Source organism: Marmota flaviventris, chromosome 15 (assembly GCF_047511675.1).
Source record: "Marmota flaviventris isolate mMarFla1 chromosome 15, mMarFla1.hap1, whole genome shotgun sequence".
In the NCBI taxonomy this organism is placed as follows: domain Eukaryota; kingdom Metazoa; phylum Chordata; class Mammalia; order Rodentia; family Sciuridae; genus Marmota; species Marmota flaviventris.
Window position 1 is genome coordinate 32,537,998 of NC_092512.1, and position 18,421 is coordinate 32,556,418.

Below are 18,421 nucleotides of genomic sequence, written 5' to 3' on the forward strand. Positions count from 1 at the left end.
ATTACCCTCTTGAACCACACAGAGGTTCTGTTGGCATTTGTGGGGGCCACACAAACACAAGAGATGAATCTAAGCCATGGCATTTTATGAGAAATTAACAATGTTCTAAACCAGGAATTCTACCTAGAATCAAATATAACGAATCAATTTTTCAGTGTATTTTTTCTCAAAAGAATTTCCCCAAAATAATATTTCATTACACCTTATTATTTCTGGAGATCTTATATAAATTAAATCTAGGTTTATAAGTGAGATATCAATTAACATAAGAATCAATTTAATGGTAATTTAAATAGCTAACTGTTATAATTTTTGCATAATGATGTGGCCTCTGGGCTTGAAGTCCTAATCATGTCTAATTAATTTAAAGGATGTTACTTTTTATTATCATTGAAATTTCTGACAGGTGATAAAACATTTAGGGTTGCCATCACAAACTTTTTACATCAGCTCTACTGTAAGTTGACAAGCCATAGATCATCCCTCTGAAAATGGCTATTTAGGAGAAAAAAAAAACTCAAATACATTTTTAAAGTTACAGCAGGGAACTGCTATTTTACTATGAAAAGGAAAGCAATTCTATTCACTAAAATAATAAAAGAGTTGACATTTTATTTTCATGATCTCAATAGCTATAATCAACCTTCATAAGAAATAATCAATTTCAATTTCAGAAAATAATCTTTACAACCTCTTGAGTTTATATAGTACCTATATTTCCAGAAACATTAACATACTTTCCATTGTCGATATAAAAAGAAAAGCTTGATCTTTTGAGGCTCAGATAGCAAGTAAATCTAACTGCAAGCGGATTAGCTAAAGGGCCTGTCACTTCTTTAAAATAGAACATTAAAATATCTACCATTAAAAGAATTCCCAGAAATGTAAAATAATGTGAAGAAAATTATTCTTTGGAGATTATAGATTCTATGCCTGTAGAAAAACCAAACTCAAAGCACAGAAAGCAAAATAGATAAGTCTAAAGCAGATATAGGGTAACACGCAATTCAAGCAATGATGGAAAGTGGAAGAGTCCAGCCAGCATGACCTCAAGATCTGTACTACAGTGCTGTTCTTTCAAAAGGAAAGAAAAGAATTATTTTACAAATCCCCAGGAGGGATTTTATGTAAGATAAGTACAGTCAGAAAACGGAGTGAGCAGTGAGTAGCTATAATCTGAAGGTCAGTCTGCTGGGCAGCATTTGTGAGGATGAGGGTACAGAGTGGAGGAGGAACCATGAAGGAAGCCCTACACAGAGCAGCAGGACAAAGCCGTTAGGAACACGCACTCAGGCTCTGGCTGCGGCACCTTAGGCAGGTTGTTCAACTTGGTGTGTGCCAGATAACTGTGCTGTAAACTGTGCCTGGTGCAGCACCTACTTGAGTGGTTTTGCAGACGTTTAACAAGTTATTACATAAAAGTGAAGTACTTTAGGAGAGCTGTGTGTGCTTACTATTATTATGTCTTTGACTAATCCATTCAGTATAGTCCAAGAACTTCTGGAAATCTCTGCTTGAAACCTGCAGTAAAAACATGCTTTAAAACCATAAAAACAATGCTCTCTTAACTTTGGAGTCAAATGTGATCTACCTAGATTCAGGCTAAGTCTAGACTCAAACCTGAAAGAAAATAGAAGCAATTTATGGTAGTAACAAAGTGAAAACACTTGGCAGAATATCAGAAGTCCTTGGACTGCCAACTTCCTATTATTGTAAGCCTTTAGGATCACTAAACACACACACACATAAACACACACACACACAAACTCACACACATTCACACACACAAGATATTTGGTGTCACGTCAAAGCAAAGTTCAAATGCCACTTTTACCACTTCCACTTGTTTGACTGTGGACAAGGTAGTCCGCCATTTTTCAGTCACCTCATCCATGAAACAGAAACGATGTTTTAGTGCTGCTATAACAAAGTACCACAAACCAGATACTTCATAAAGACCAGAAATTATTTTCTCACAGGTCTGGAAGCTGTGAAATCCAAGATCAAGGTGCTGGCAGCTTTGGTGTCTGATGAAGGCCCAGTCTATGCTGACAAGAAGGCGCTTGTAGCGGTGTCCTCTGGAGAGAGGGAACACTGTACTTTCACAAAGCAGAGGAGTTGAAGTACAAAAGGTGAGTTCCTAGGCCAGCCCTTTTATAAGGTGCTAATCCATTTGTGAGGGTAGAGCTCTCATGACTTACTTCCCAAAAGGTTCCACCTCTTAACAGCATTAATTTTCAACTTTCAAATCTAGGGGACATTCAAATCATAGTACATGATAATACTTAATTCACAAAACTTTTGTAAATAAATGAGTATATTAAACTCTTATCAGAATATTAGACCTGTCAACCATGAAACCTTGATTACCTTCTTTTCCCTTTTCTGAGTCTCAATTTTATCATCTGTAAAAGAGAAAAGTCAATGCCCAAAGTAAGATAATATTAATGTTGATTATTTTTCTATTTCTTTTGAGGTACTGGAGATTGAATCCAGAGTCTTGTACATGTTAGGTAACCCTCTACCACTGAGCTACATCCCCAGCCAAATTTTTCTAATTTCTCCATTGTCTTTTTGAGACTTTCGCTGCGGAAATGCACATTTATTTGGCCCACAAAGTTATGTTTAAAACAGCAGCTAAACTTAGATTATCCTGTGGGTAGAAAAATTCCAGAAAGCCATCCAAGATGAAAGACAGTTGCAATCATAAAGGAAAATCACAAGAAACAGCCTTTTAGGCTTTAATTATCTCAGAGGACATTGTTTTTCTTCTCAGAAGAATGAAACCCTATGTAACCCGTGACTTGCAAAAAGTATGCTTTCTAGGAAAAACATGGAAAGGAAGCCACAGAGAATATTTTCACCTAAATTATAACTAAGTAGGGATTTGTATAAAAAAAAGTGGAAGAGCAATTAGAATCCAAAAAATAAATAACAATATTATGTACAAGAAATATACTTCTGCTCAGTGTTTGTGGTTCAAGATAAAAAGTTTCGTCTTCACTTTCAGAATTGGACTTTGAACAACTGCATATGAACAAAGTCTAGGCAGAGAACGTTTTATAATTAACGTTTTGCTCAGGATAAGTAATGCCTGACCTGAGGGCTTCTGTAATCCTCTTCAGATCCCCTGGCAGAAAGTTTTAGCTGCCCAGATTTTTTCTGCTGACTCAAGTCAGCCTCACGGGTAGCCACCATTCAACTCTGTCAAACTAATTGACTTCCCCACCAGGGCATGACAAGACCAGAAGTTACCAAAGTAGGGGACTCAAAGGAGATAGTGGGTAAGACTGAAACCACCTTGCTGGGAACCATCCTCTCTCTCCTCCTCTCCAGCTTTATTCACATGGCTTCTACCTCCCTAATAGCCCTCGGGTCTCTGAATTGGGCAACACACCATGTGGGTGCTCAGCAGAGGGGAGAGTACTGAAATGATGTGGCATAGGCTATCACAATTCATGCAGAGGAAAAAGTGCTCACTTCCTAATTCACCCAGAAAAGTGAATGGACTACCATGGCATTACCAATCCTGTTGGTCTGTTATTTAGGACTGCAGTGATTCCTGTTTCAGTAGGCTCCAAAATTGGAAGTTGTCCAAGTTGCTCTATATAAAATTTATTTTGAGAATTTATAAATACTTTAATGCTCAGGCCACATCCCAAACCTGTTAAGTTTGAATCTCTAGGGGCATATTTTAAAAAGCTGTCCAGGTGATTCATATAGGCAGACATGTTTAAGAACCAGAGTTCTTAATGGCTCCTTGCCTCTACTTTATTATCTTCATTGTTATGGTTTAGGTATGAGGTGCCCCTCCCAAAAGCTCATGTGTGAGACAATGCAAGAAAGTTTAGAGGTGAAATGATTGGGTTATGACAGCCTTAACCTAATTAGTGCATTAATTCTCTAATAGAGATTAACTAGGTGGTAATCATGGGTAAGTAGGGTGTGGCTGGAGGAGGTGGGTAGCTGGGGAACATGAATCTGAGGTTTATATTTTATCCCTGGTAAGCAAGAGGTTCTCTCTGCTTCCTGGTTGTCCTGAGCTGTTTCCCTCACCACACTCTTACTCTAGGTGTTCTGCCTCATGCTGGGACCAGAGCAAAGTTACCAGCCATCTATGGACTGAGAGCCCTGAAACCATGAGTGTCAAATGAACTTTTCCTCTTCTAAAATTGTTCTGTCTAGGTCTTTTGGTCACAGCAATGAAAAAACTGACTAAAACACTGGTTTTATGTCCTCCTTGTTATTCAAGAATAAAGAAATTCACTTCCAAAATATCCTTTAGACATCTCGCATTCCCTAGGGCACTGGTCTCAGAGAATGGACTGCAGACCAACAATATAACTTGGCTTGCTTGTTAAAATACAGATTCTAGTCTCAACTTGAGACTTACTAAATCAGACTGGATTAGGGGAAGTAATTTGTATTATTAATATTTATAACAGAAATATTGAAGAATTTTAAATTGGAGAACCAGTAATCTCCAAAATAAAAGGCAAAGATCTCAGCATGGTGAGAAGGTACTCCCTGGTGCAATCCTTACCTGCCATTTCTGCTCTGTTTTGCTGAACCTTCTCCACTTGGCTCTCTTCTCAACATCCAGTGTTCTACCAAACCCAAGGTTTTCCTCTCAACTGGTTACTCCCTTCACCTGGAATATATTTAGGCAAATTACTTAAGTTCTCTGAACATGTGTTCTCATCTGTAAAATGCGGATTATAATTGGAGTTTTTTGAAGATTAATATGAATAATTAATTTAAAATTGTCTAGCTTTGGGTCTGGTTCAAAGCAAATGCTTACTATCATCCATTCATTAATTCTAGGACTTGTAATGGTAGAAAGTCTGTGTGAACTCTGCTATATGATGCTAAAGAAGCTCAGACTGCAGAACCTCTGCCTGAACACAAGAATGACAATCCTACTACACTAGAGTAAGCATATTTGCAATATGAAAAAAAAAGTGGGGGGAGAAATTGCTGTACTCAGGATTTCACAGGCCACCCATCAAATGTACTAAAAAAATAAAATAAAATAATCCCTCCCCAAAAAATGGGATGCCTGATCTCCTTAGCTCCAAGGCAGCTTATTCAAGAGTGAAGTTTTAAGACTGAATAAATAAATGCCCATATTAAACACTAGGTTAAATTCAGTCTCTGGCCTAAAGGTCCTTGCAATCTAAAGGAAACAGCATACACCGATGGACACGTGCACAAGGGGGAATTTATAAAGTTATTTTTTCAAAGCTTTGTTATTTTCTCACTGCATTCAATATTATTGACTGATAAGGAGAAAGTGACAAGGGGAAATTTTCTCCTGGTCCTTATGTATCCCACATATTTATTTAGTTTTCATTTCACACACATCAACACTAATTTATCATTGTATCTATTGTTTTGTATTCCTGTAATCAATCACTGAATCTGAGTTTCTTGTTGTTTTTGATGATGATGATGACGATGACGACAAGGAGGAGAGCTGATTTTGAGCATTTATTAGGTGCCAGACACCTAAGTCCTTTCAATATGTTATATAATCTATAGGACATCAGTTTGAGATAAATATGCATTTTGTCTGGTCAGAAATGGGAAACAAAGATAAGTTATTGAACTTGTCTTAGGCTTTTGTGCTGAAGGCTACTACCTGTTTAGCCCTAAGATCCAAGCTCCTAACTATAATATAATTTACATCACTTCTAGCAATACTGGTTTGATTATTTCCATCCAAAAAACTGCTTTAAGTATAGGCAACTCCTAATCACCAGAGGAAATCACTTCCTTAACATGTGAAGACCTGACATTTGCCAAAGGCCATAGATCTGCCCCTGGCTAGCTTTGGTCTAGATATCAGTACACACCAGGTAGGCTGCTTCTTCCCAAAGCCCTCCAATAACCCATCACAGTCTGCTCAAAAGAAATACAGTTCCCATTCCCCTTTGGGTGTCTTTAAATTGGATTGAGAAGTTGGTTTGGAATTGCTCAGAATAGGAGTTACAGTTGGCAATACCATGGCAATACCCCTTCATATTTAGTGAATTATTATATATAAATTTTAAGAAGCTCTTCAAACCCCTGAAAAGCAAGAATATGATGGGATCTTACTTATTTTGTCTTACATCTTACATTACTATTCTCTGAGAAGCCCATAAAAATGGCCATAGAACTGACAATTTTTTTCAAACAAATTAATTTCAAAGAATTTTCTTTGCACTTCCTATTTATTCAACATGAAGACTGAGAAGTCCAAGTTGACTAAGCTGTGGCATTTTAAATAGCTTAAAATTTAGCAAAGAGTTATGTTTATACAATTAACCATACCTAATGTGATAATTTCTTTTTAAAAAATATTTATTCTTAAGTTTTAGGTGGACACAATATCTTTATTTTACATTTATGTGGTGCTGAAGATTGAACCCAGTGCCTCATGCATGCTATGTGAGCACTCTACCACTGAGCCACAACCCCAGCCCCTAATGTGATAATTTCTATAATGATGCATAAGACAATGTCTATAATATCACAGTAAAAAAGGAAATTCCCAAGAAGTAATTTCCAAGATTATAAACAATAACATATTAATAACTTATAATAATGACTTACATGAGATGAGTTTTTATTTTATTTTTAGAATATCAGTATGATTTTGTCTTGTAAAGGTGAGAATAGAGTATCTGAGGTAGAGGAATAAAACAATTCAGGTTTGTTCTGATAATCCAAAGGGTTACACTGGAAACAATGGGTAAATGTTGTAAGGAACAGGAAATGTAAGAGATTGTCAACACAATTATTAGCAATAAGGCAGAGGTTGATGGTTCATCACTTGGTAGTAATGTTGTAGGGAAAATTCAAATATCAGATGATAATTGATGAGATAAATTCATAAAATTTATAAGCCCAAATTTTGCTAAGTGCTACATCAAAGGAACATGCAAAATCCCAATCTTCAAGGGAACACCCAATTTTTCATGACTCTTAGATTCATAATATTGTACATCACACTCCAACTTAGGAAAGACAATTTTCTCATATTATCACACCTTGAGTTCCCTGGACTATTTATTATCCATTTCCTTAGGCAAGAGAACACAAATACCAGCAACCCAAAACAGAGAGTTTCACAGCTGAGAACAATTTACATCAAAATAAAAATAAAACAACAACTGAAAAAGAAAGCGCCCTATAATCCAATCCTGCTCAGTTCCTCTATTTGGATTCTTTTGGCTACTTGATCACTTTAGAATATATATTACGTAAATGTAGCATTATTTTCATGGTCTTGTAATATACACCATTCTCATGAGAAGAGGCATTGCTTTCTTTCTTGTTCAGCTTTTTGTTAAAATGCCTACTCTAGCTTACCATTCAGAAGCTGATAATCATTTAAAGACCCTGAATGCTTGGTCTGTAGTATTTCCTGATTAGGAATTTCTAAGATTACTAACAATAACATATTAAAAACTTGTAATAATAACTTATATGAGATAAAAGAGTTTTTATTTTATTTTTAAAATATCAGTATCATTTTTGTCTTGTAAAGGTGAGGATAAATTATCTGGTTGATTACTGAGCAGAATGAGGTTTACGTCATTTCTGTGAAGAAAGAATCTTGAATCCATGAGTTTATAATCTGGATTGACACTAGAGCTTTCAGGAGAGGGACTGGAAGATGTGGCCACCTCTACCCTTCCCATATCAGAATAACAGAACCTGAGCACTGTTTTAAGTATATTTACAACCTTTGAATTCTGTCTTCCTAGAGGCCTTTTTAAGCTACACACTGATAACCCATCATTTTTATTTATTTTCTTCTACTTGTTCTAGAACTATTGGTTTACTTAGTCTTGTTTGTTTATTTGTTTATTTAATTTTCATTTGTCCAAATAAGAACAATTACATATTGATATTTCAGAAAAAAATATATTATTCTACCAACCTTATTCTAATTATTAGAATCAACAAAATAAATCATACCCTAAATTAATTACTGTTATTTTAATGACAATTATCAAATTTTTGCACTTTATATCATCTCTTATGTAAATATCATTTAGGAACCATCATCTTCCACAAAATCAACCTTTTCCAATTAATAATAATAATAATAATAATAATATTTACTTGTATATTCAGTAGTATCATATTTTAAAATAATTATATCTAATAGTAAATCATGAGCCTGATTTCTCACAATTTGACTAGTAGAATCCATTTCAGTTAGCAACTTTGTCAATCTTGCCCTGACATTTAAAACCTGTCCTTGCTTTCACTCACTTAACTCCTTTATAAAATCCCATTTCAATGATAAAGGTATCGGAAGAATGGAAAAAAAAAATGATGAGAGATATCTACAGAGTGCTTGAAGTTGAGAGGCAGATAGATTCACAACCTCTCAGAAGCAACTCTGCATTTGTGGATGTGGCGATGAGGAACCAGCAAATCAGCCAATTCATGCCTTAATGCCCTGAAAAAAAAAAAAAAAAAAAAACAGGACTTTGAGATGCTCTGTTTCAGGAAGGTGTAAGCAGGACCAACAAGTAGATTAGTTGAAATTTCACATAAAGAAACTGGAATATTAGATACCTTCATTCATCCAATAGAGTGGGTTCAACATGTGGAGAGTCACCCTGTTAAACCAGAAGGAGTTTGGGCAGAAACAGGAGCACTGAGGGAGCTAAATGGCTAAGTGAAAATTTTTACATCCTGATGTTGAGAATGCTAGCCTCTTCTCCCTTGGCCCTGAACCTACAGTCATTCTTATTCTTCTCAGGTGAAACTTCATGGGATGTCTCTTTGAGAAAACTGACCTCTCTAAAGGAAAAGACCTAATAATAACCACTCTGTCACTTAATAATGAGCTCTCTGTGTAATGACCCCAATATTCCCATTTCTGCTTACTCCTTTGTGCTTCACACTTTACTATGAACAGGCATGGATGCATACATAAGCATTTGAGGAAGAGACCAAAATAAACGCATAAGGGGAAAAATGAAAAAAATAAAAAAGAAAGAAAATGGACAAAAGAAACAGAAGAAAACTTCAAAACAAAAAATGTAAGAGTCTCAAAGAAAAGGAAAGATATTGCATTTATGAAACAAGAATAGGAAGTCTTAAACAGAAACAGTTAAAGCCATTATGGAAAGCAGTATGGAAAGTTCCTCAAAAAATTAACCATAGAATTACCATGATATCCAGTAATCATACTATAAGGGAAATGAAATAAATATGTTGAAGACACCTGCATTCCCATCTGCAGCACTATTCACAGTAGCCAAGAAATGGCGACAACCTAAGCATCCATCAGCTGATGATTGGACAAAGAAAATGTGTCACATGTAAACAATGGAATAAAAAGAACAAAATCCTGTCATTTGTGACTCTGTGGATGGAACTGGAAACCATCATGTTAAATGAAACAAGCCAGGCACAGAAAGATAAATACCACATGATCCCACTCATACGTGGAATCTAGAAAAGTTATCTCACAGGGATTGAGAGTAGACTGATGGTTACTGGAGTACCAGGGAGTATGGGTGATAGAAAGTTTGATCAATGGGATACTAAGGTACAGTTAGATAGGAGCAAGAAGTTCTGGCTTGCTAATACCCAGCAAGGTAACTATAGATAATAATAATAATAATGTACTGTACCTTTCAAAAAGGATTTTGAAAGTTTTTTTTAAATATCTTTATTTTGTTCATTTATTTTTGGTGCTGAGGATCAAACCCAGTGCTTCACATGTGTGAGACAAGTGCTCTGATAATGAGCCACAACCCCAGCCCTGAAAGGTTTTACCATTAAAAAATTATAAAAGTTTGAGGATATATACATTTAATCTGAAATAAACTTTGCATACATGTGTTAAAACATTACAGAGTAAACTTTCAATGTGTACAATTTTATGTGTCAGTTAAAATATAAATTCAAACAATAAAAATCATTGGCCTTGAGGTATAGCTCAGCAGTGGGGCACTTGCTTAGCAAACAAAAGGCCTTGGGTTTAATCCCCAGCACTAGAAAAAATAATAATAAAATAGGAGAAACACTCAAAAATTCTGAAAGGAGTTTTTGAAATTAAAAAAATAGAAATAAAAGCAGAAAATAAGGATGGAGAAATCTCAAAGAAAGTAAGACAAAGCAAAAATCTAGAGATTTTCTTTAAAATATTTATTTTATTTTATTTTATTTAGCTTAAAACAACACGAATGCATTATTTCATGGTGTCCCTGAGTGAGAATTCTGAAATGAAAGAACAGAAAAACAGGAGGAATAAAATGGCTGAAGAAAAGGGGAAAAAATTTCTAGAGCTTAAGCTTTGAAAATGAAGACCCTACTGAGTGAATATCATGATGATACATTCATACACACATATGTTGAGCCACATTATTATGACGTTATGACATTTCAGAAAACTAAGGATAAAAAGAACTTAAAACTAATGACAAAAAACTTACAATTAATTTCTAATGAGAAAAAAATACAAAATGCTCTAAGAATTAGAATGGCATCTGACATTTCAATAGCAACATTGGCAATTAGAAGACAATATAAAAATACCTTCACAATTCTGAGGAAAAGTTTTTCTGTTTTAGACTTTACTTTCCAGCCAGATTCTAACCAAATATGAGGGTAGAAATAAATATTTTTTACAGAAGTTAAAGGTCTAAAATATATACTACTTGCCACAGGCATCATTTTCCAGGAAGCTACTGGAAGATATGCTCCAGAGAAACAAGGGGGAAAGAAAGACTATTATATGAGAAAAGAAATACACACATAGGATGCTTGGTGTATATCTATATGTCACAATGATAATACTAAGCATTGTATTAACCAAAGATTTGATCTAATCATTATAAGAAGAAGGTAGAGAAAGTATTAATGGAATAGTAAAAATAGCTAAATCCTACGCTCCCCTAACAAGAAATTTAAAACAACCTCTAAAACTAAAAAGCATATAGACAGCCATATTAATGTATTACTCAGAAATATGAAGGTTATACCAAAAGGAAGAGTGAAAAAAGTTAAAATTAATACTTCTTGAATAGGGATCAGAGTTAAGGGGAGTGCCAAATTTGATTGCTATTTTTTTTAAGTAAATTTCTATAGAAAAGTATCCTGCTAATTGCCCACTAAAAAACAACATCAGCAACTCAGTAGTGAGACACAGAAAAAAATAACTTTTTTTTAACCTTAGAAATGGATTTTAGTAAAGATATTTTAAATATCTAGATATATTTTTATTAAAGTTGAGGAAACTATGTTCACTGTCTCTCTTTCTTTAATATCATACTAGGGATTTTAGGCAATCCCATAAGAAAAATAAGTAAATATTATAGAGATGGTTAAGGAAAAGATAATCTTTTTTCATTTTTAGTAGATGACAATATTGTCTATGTAGAAATTCAATAGAAAGTCTAATTAAATCTTTGAAATAAAGGAGATAATTTATGATTTCTGAATAAAATGTCAGCACTGAGAAATTTTCTGTCTCATGGCCTTGATACTCACTATTTCCTCTGCCAGAAGGGACCTTCCCACAGGATACCTGGGGAACTTTCTTCCTTATGGCATTCATGCTTCTGCTCAGAGAGACCTTTTCTGAATTGTCATGATCCCAAGATCATGTATTTTTCCCATTGTACCATGATTTTTATTAGTAGTATATATGCATGCCTGTTATTAGACATCTTACCTCACGGCACTATAAGCTCCTAGAGGGAGAGATGTTGTGTCTTGTTGATTGCTGTATCCTCAACAACTGCTATAGTGGTTGACACAGAGCTGAGGCTAAATCAACCTATGACAAATGAAATACATGACTTAATGATGAGCATACAACATGGATGCCAGCAATAACTGATTAGAAATAGAATAGTCACAAAATTGATTATGCAAAATCAAAAAACTTGACCCAACAATATATTTAGTATAGATGTTTAATGTCTTTATGGAGAGATTAAATTTGTTTTGAAAATTTTTACCAAATTTCTAATTAAGTAACAGAATGTGTCATGCTCATCTCTCATGTTCAGGAACAAGCATTGCATGAAATTCCAATGTAAATCCTTTTGGGATCTTTCATGTAACCTGCCAAAATAATTTAAGATTCATTCAGGAGGCATAAAGAACTAAAATATGTAAGATATTCTCTATTAAAAACAGAGGTAGTACCCTGTATGGTCAGATAAGAAATATGTGTTAAAGACAGAAAATTAAAACAGTGGAGTAATGTGTAAATATATAAATAGAGTAGGACAGAATGTTGAAAAACAGGACCACCTTTGAAAGAGATTATGTTCTTCCAATCTGGGGAAAAGAATGGATTTCGTCAATATGTGGCTTTGAGAACAAGATGGCTTTCCAAAATATAAAGTAAAAAATCTTTGTTTTAGCTTGAATGCCCTTAATAGCAGACCCAGGATAAGAATTTGAGTGCAAGTTATAGTTATTTGGCAGGGAACTTTTTGAAGTTCAAGTAGAAGAAAGTCAGAAGGGTACAGAGAAAAGTCTATAAATGGTATGTGAATGAATAGATTACTGAAAACATGTGTCACATTCCTCAGCATTGTTCCCCAGAGGCTGGGAAAATGTCGCATTTATCCACGGAGTCCTTTGCTTTTGGTTGCCCCAGAAACATTACTTCCTCACACCTGCTTAGGACCCAGGTCCCTTTCTTGTGTCCAAGACAGCTCCCCAGGCAAAGAGGAGATGCAGAGACCATGACAGAGGCAACTTGCAAGAAGCCTCTGTGGCTCAGAGGGCTCAAGTAGATTAGGACGCTGGTTGGGGTATCAGTAGCATTGACAACACACACCACAAACAGCAAACCCAAAGTAAGGTTCAGAGATATAAAAAGATCTAGATGTGGAAAATATAACTTTTAAAACCATTGGAAGAAAATATTGGAGAATATGTTTAAGAAATCATAGCAGGAAGAATTTCTTAACACATCAAAACACAAATGATAAAATATTATATTGCTAAACTTAATAACATAAAAATGTAAAACATTTGAATAATTAAAGATATAATGAGAAGAATGAATGTGCAAAAAAACAGATTAAACAAAGGTAAAGCATTTGCATTTCTAATATTACAAAAATCCTCCAAAATGACAAAAAAAAAAAAGCTGACCTGATAGCTTTGGCTAAATTTTATGCCCAAAAATGTACATAAAATTCACAGCTCAGAAACAGTCATTTTTAAAGCACTCAATCACATAAGTTGTATTTGTCATGATAGGCTAGATAACTACCTCAAACAGTCTTTCAACCTTACTAAGTACATACAGCAAAGGTCTATTTCTCACTAATATTCCACATCCCCTTGCAAATCCATTAGGGTTCTCTTCAAGGCCCCAGCTACTAAAGCAGCCAACACTGCAAATATTACCAGTCACTACAGCAGAGGGAAAGAGTGTCCTGGAGGGCTTCTCTTCAGAAATAATTTTCTGGCCAAAACTAGTGACACAACCCACCAAATCAAAAGATGTACATTCAGACATATTTCGTGAACAACCTAAATGAATATCACCTATTTATCAGGGAAAATTCACATCAAAAAGTCAACTATTATTTCATGCCTACGGCATTGATAAACATGTTACAGTGGGGCAATATTTATGCTCATGAAGATGCAGGGAAACAGTGGCTCACATACTAGAGGTGAGAGTACAATACAGTGTGACATTTCTGGAGAACACTTCATCAGTGTCTAATAAAGGTAACAATGTACAACGCACACACCTGAAACCTAGAAATTCTACTTCTAAGAACATTATGTAGAAATCTCAAGTATTTATATAAAAAGGTACAAGGAGATTATTGTGACATTGTTTTTTATATAGTAAAAATTTAGAAATACCTTTATTGTCCATTCATGGATTATTAAAAAGTCCTATAATACTCATGTGGTAGAATAATATTCAATGGTAAAATAAACAGCATCAATCAATAGAGATCTCAACCCTATAATAATAAGGTTAAGAAGCAAACAGAACAGTACTGTGTATCTTTAGATACCAATTATGTAAATTAAAAATATATATATAAAACAGTTCAATATATGGTTGATGCATATATTTGTGGTAAAGGGTAAAATCATGAGTTGAATACACAGAAAGAAAAGAGGGCTTAAGAGGGGAGTGTAAAGGACTTTGACCTTATCTATAATAGTTCTACTGTATTACCTGTTTAGCTCATAAGGCTGTCCTGAATCAAATATGACTACACAACAATGTTGTCTCAAATGAGGGCGACATATCATTCACACAGGTGCTGTAAAAAGACCCTCTGTACCTGTTTGTTTTGCTTGGGTATAGTTTGGTTCAGGCTTTTGATTTTGGTCTTCAAAATTTAAAGTAAAATGAAAGGCAGAACAATAATGATAGAATCCTAGTCTCAGGAATGAGAGTACAAAAAAAAAAAAAAAAAAAATCAGGAGGCAAAGAAGTGGACATAAGAAAGAAGAACTGCTTAGGTAGATAAAAACCAATGGAGACCTGCTCTAAGATACAAAGGCCTGAGAGCTGATCTGAGACAATTTCTGCCACAATTACAACTCCCTGGTAATTAGCATAATTTTATCATCTCCCTATTTATCTTGAGCCATCAAACCATGGCCACTTAGAGTGTTCTGGATGTTTATTTTTTAGGAATCGACCTTGATGTCCTGAGCAGAGGGCACAACTATGAAAATCAAAAGCAATTACAAACTATTTAGTGGTTAGCATGAGCTTTGCAGTCCCAGAGTCTGCAGAATGAATCCAGCTCAGCCACTTCATGGCTGAGCAATTTCAAGATGGCTTTTGCCCTTTGTAAGTATTAGTAATAATACTGTTTCTATATTATTATTATTTAGGGATGATAATATTTTCTAATTTATCATATTGTACAAATTAAAATTGATCATTCTTTCAAAGCTTCTTGCACAGTGCCTCACTCAAAGTTAATAGTACAATAACAGAGATTGTTTTTATTTCAGTTCATCTAGTGAAACCATTGTCTTTTCCAACATTTTGTGTAATCTGAGAACATGACCAATATTATCAGGCAATGTTTTGGGATAAACATTTTGGAATCTCAAATATATCATTGATCTGTGTCTGCTAATTTGTTCACATTTGAGTAGTGAATTGGATTGTCTGATGTTTTAGTCAGCTTTTAAGCTGCTGGGACTAAAAAGACTTGAACAGCACAATTTTAGAGGAGAAAAATGTATTTGGAGATTCATGTTTTCAAAGGTCTTAGTCCATAAACAGTCAGAGCTCAAGGTGAGATAGAACATCATGGTGGAAGAGTGTAGTGGAGGGAAGTGGCTCACATGATGATCAGGAAGCAAAGAGAGAGACTCCACTCACCAGAATCAAAATATATACCCCAAAGACATGCCCCCAAGGACCAATCTTCTGCAGCTACACCCTATTCACTTACTTCCCATTCAGTTAATCCCATCATGAAATTCATTCATTGGTTGTGTTAAGGCTCTCATAATCCAATCTTTTGTGAACCTTCTTGCGTTATCTCACATATGAGCTTTTGGGGGACACCTAATATTTAAACCATAACACACGATCAGTACTCTTAGCAATTGCTTCCACAATTACAAATGCACAATCCATCCACAAGATTTTAAAAGGACCTGACACACAGGAACAAAGTGACTCCACCCTGTGGCCATAACTGGAGGGCCAATCAAAGCAAATATAGGCAGAATGTGAGAAGATAAGAAAAGAATCAGACACTCCATGAATGAAAAACAACCCAAAGTGGAAGACTTTTGAATTCTTGACCTCAATTCATTCCCTAAGTTCAGTTGTATTCTTATATTTGAGTTCCATGTGAGACACCAAATTCCCTATATCCACTCATATTCTTACTTTTAGTATTTTGAGCTGGTTTTCTGTTATATATCACCCACAGAGTTCTGGTTAATACAAAGTGAATGCAACCCAGATAATTAGAGCTACTTTCCTACTTGTTCATGGCTTGCAAATAATAGAAAGATGGCTTTCCACTCACTAACAGAGACTGGAAAATACATTCCATTTATTTACAAAGCTATGTTATACATGTAGCTCATGAGTTGAGCATAATTGGAAAATTTAAGAGAAGATTCAGAAAATAACCTATAAATGAGTAAGGAATGTGTCTGTGGATTGTCATCTCATCCAATTCCATTTATTTAGACATCATAAAAGCACTTATAAAATAAGACAGTTCTCCTAGATTGAAAAAAAAGGTAACAGAGAAATGACATGACTTGGCCTAAATACAGTTAAATAATACAAGGAGACAGAATGCAAATGAATATATTTTGTGTGGGGAATAGATACGCTGCTAATTGTGTTCACTTATTATCATAGAAATGACATGTTTTCAGCTTTAGTTATATGCCACCACAGTTAATAATTGAAACACAAACACATGAAACAGTAATTTAGTGGAAGATTTTGTAATTACAAAAGTGTAGTAAGGGTTTGTTTTGTAAACATATGTGAAACTGCTTTGTACATGATGTAATTAGCATGAACATAAAATATAAGAAAAGCTTAAAGAAGAAATTCTGCCATCTTCTTACTAAATCAATCATCAAAATAAAGATATGCAAGACTTCATGGACTTGAGTGTTTTAAAAAATCTCTTCCTTGGGACAAATGAACTATTTAAAAGGTCTTTAAAAATGTAGTTATGTTTTGAAATATACACATAATATTTATTTTACAAATAAAGGCTACATTTCTGTATTTTGAGTGGTCCTGACTGTAATCCCAGACTACATTTAGCTTCTCTGGTGAGCTTGGCAGAGCAAAATGGTATCTAAATCAGACACTGCCTTCAAATTCCTGTTCTGCCATTAACTCTGTTTGGTCATGGACAAGGTCCTTACTGTCTATCAGCCTTTGTTTTCCCATTTATAGAACAAAAATAGATGAAGAAGGAATCATTTAGATAATGTATACTTTTGGGAAACAACAACAACAAAAAAAGCGTGCTCCCTTGGTTCCCACAAACATATTAGGTTCTCAATAAATTAGTAGTTATTATCAAGCATAAATATTCCTTCTGAATAATTATATCTCATGCCTAGAGGCAACATGTTTTGATTCATTAATTTATAATAGTAATGAAGTCTGTATCTGAATCCAGCTGATTTTTCTTGTCCTTACAAACTCAAAACACCAAAGGTGTATATACCTTACAGTTTAGTCTACTAGACTCCAGGCTAAGATCCTTCCCTCCTTCCTTCCTTCCTTCCTTCCTTCCTTCCTTCCTTCCTTCCTTCCTTTTTGGTATCAGCAATTGAACTCAAAAGCACTTAACCACTGAGCCACATCCCCAGCCTTTTTTTTTTTTTTTTTGATTTTATTTTGTGATGGGATCTCACTGAGTTGCTTAGCACCTTGCTAAGTTGCTCAGGCTGCCTTTGAACTCAGGATCCTTCTGCCTCAGCCTCCTGAGGGATTACAGGTGTGCGACACGGCACCTGGCTCAGGATAAACTTCTTAACAATTATCTCATTGAATTCCCACAACGATTCCATCCAATGATCATTATTTATTCCACTTTATTAATGAATAAAATAAAATAGGTGGATAACTTATCTATAATCAACACAATAACTGATGGAGCCAGAAGTTGAAACCAGGTAATCTGAAAATCAAACAATTATAAAAATGTATTCTATTCTCTTTATACTAGTGGTAATCACTTCATAACACACACTAGGACCACTCAAAAATATAAATTTATGTTCATATGAAATAACATGATCTGGAGCAGTGATGTTTGCCTTAAAAATAATGAGGGGGTGATGGAAGAGGGAGAAGAAAGAAAGATATTTTGAAATTGAGATTCATTGGAGTAATTTGAAGATGAAAAAAGGTAGAAGGTAGTATTGGATATGGTTATCTTCATTCTGTGTGGCCCAAAAATGGTGGGATCTAATTTCTAAAAAAACAAGTCTAAATACTTAGCCATACAGTGACCTGGGTTTGCCTTTGAGACTGTAGAGGATTGGTGGGGCAGTCAGGCTAGTAACTTATTTGCCTGTCCTTACTGCAAGGCAAGAGCCAAGCTGGACTCTGCCATCCCTGGCCTAGCCCAATAATGCCCAAAGATAACAAGCCTAACGAGCAACACATGAATCAAGGTAACAGCGCCTGTGAACCATCTATGTGTTATCTCAGTAGGAGAACACAGAGGAAAGGAAAAGCGTCAAGGACAGTAGATGATTTTTTTAGCTAATCCAAGCAGAGCTTGCTATTATTTTCTAAGAGACGAATATTAGCAAAGGAATGTTTGGGGAACCTGAAAAACTCTTCATTTGCTTTGGTGGGCACATGCACACATCTTAACTGTGAAAAGCGCAGAAATCCCTATCTCCCAGCTCTACATTTCCGAACATGCTCAACAAAGGGTGCACT

The 18,421-nt window shown here is 35.0% G+C and overlaps 1 long non-coding RNA gene across 1 annotated transcript in view; it reads right to left on the bottom strand.

Moving 5' to 3' along the window:
• Positions 1–4,549: 4,549 nt before the first annotated feature.
• LOC139702118 (uncharacterized) overlaps positions 4,550–18,421 on the bottom strand; it is a 30,900-nt gene continuing 17,028 nt past the window's right edge. The window contains exons 2-3 of the long non-coding RNA XR_011704716.1: positions 11,690–11,794; positions 4,550–4,651 (exon numbers count right to left, since the gene is read on the bottom strand). This is a non-coding gene — a long non-coding RNA (uncharacterized lncRNA). The remainder of the gene's footprint in view (positions 4,652–11,689; positions 11,795–18,421) is intronic.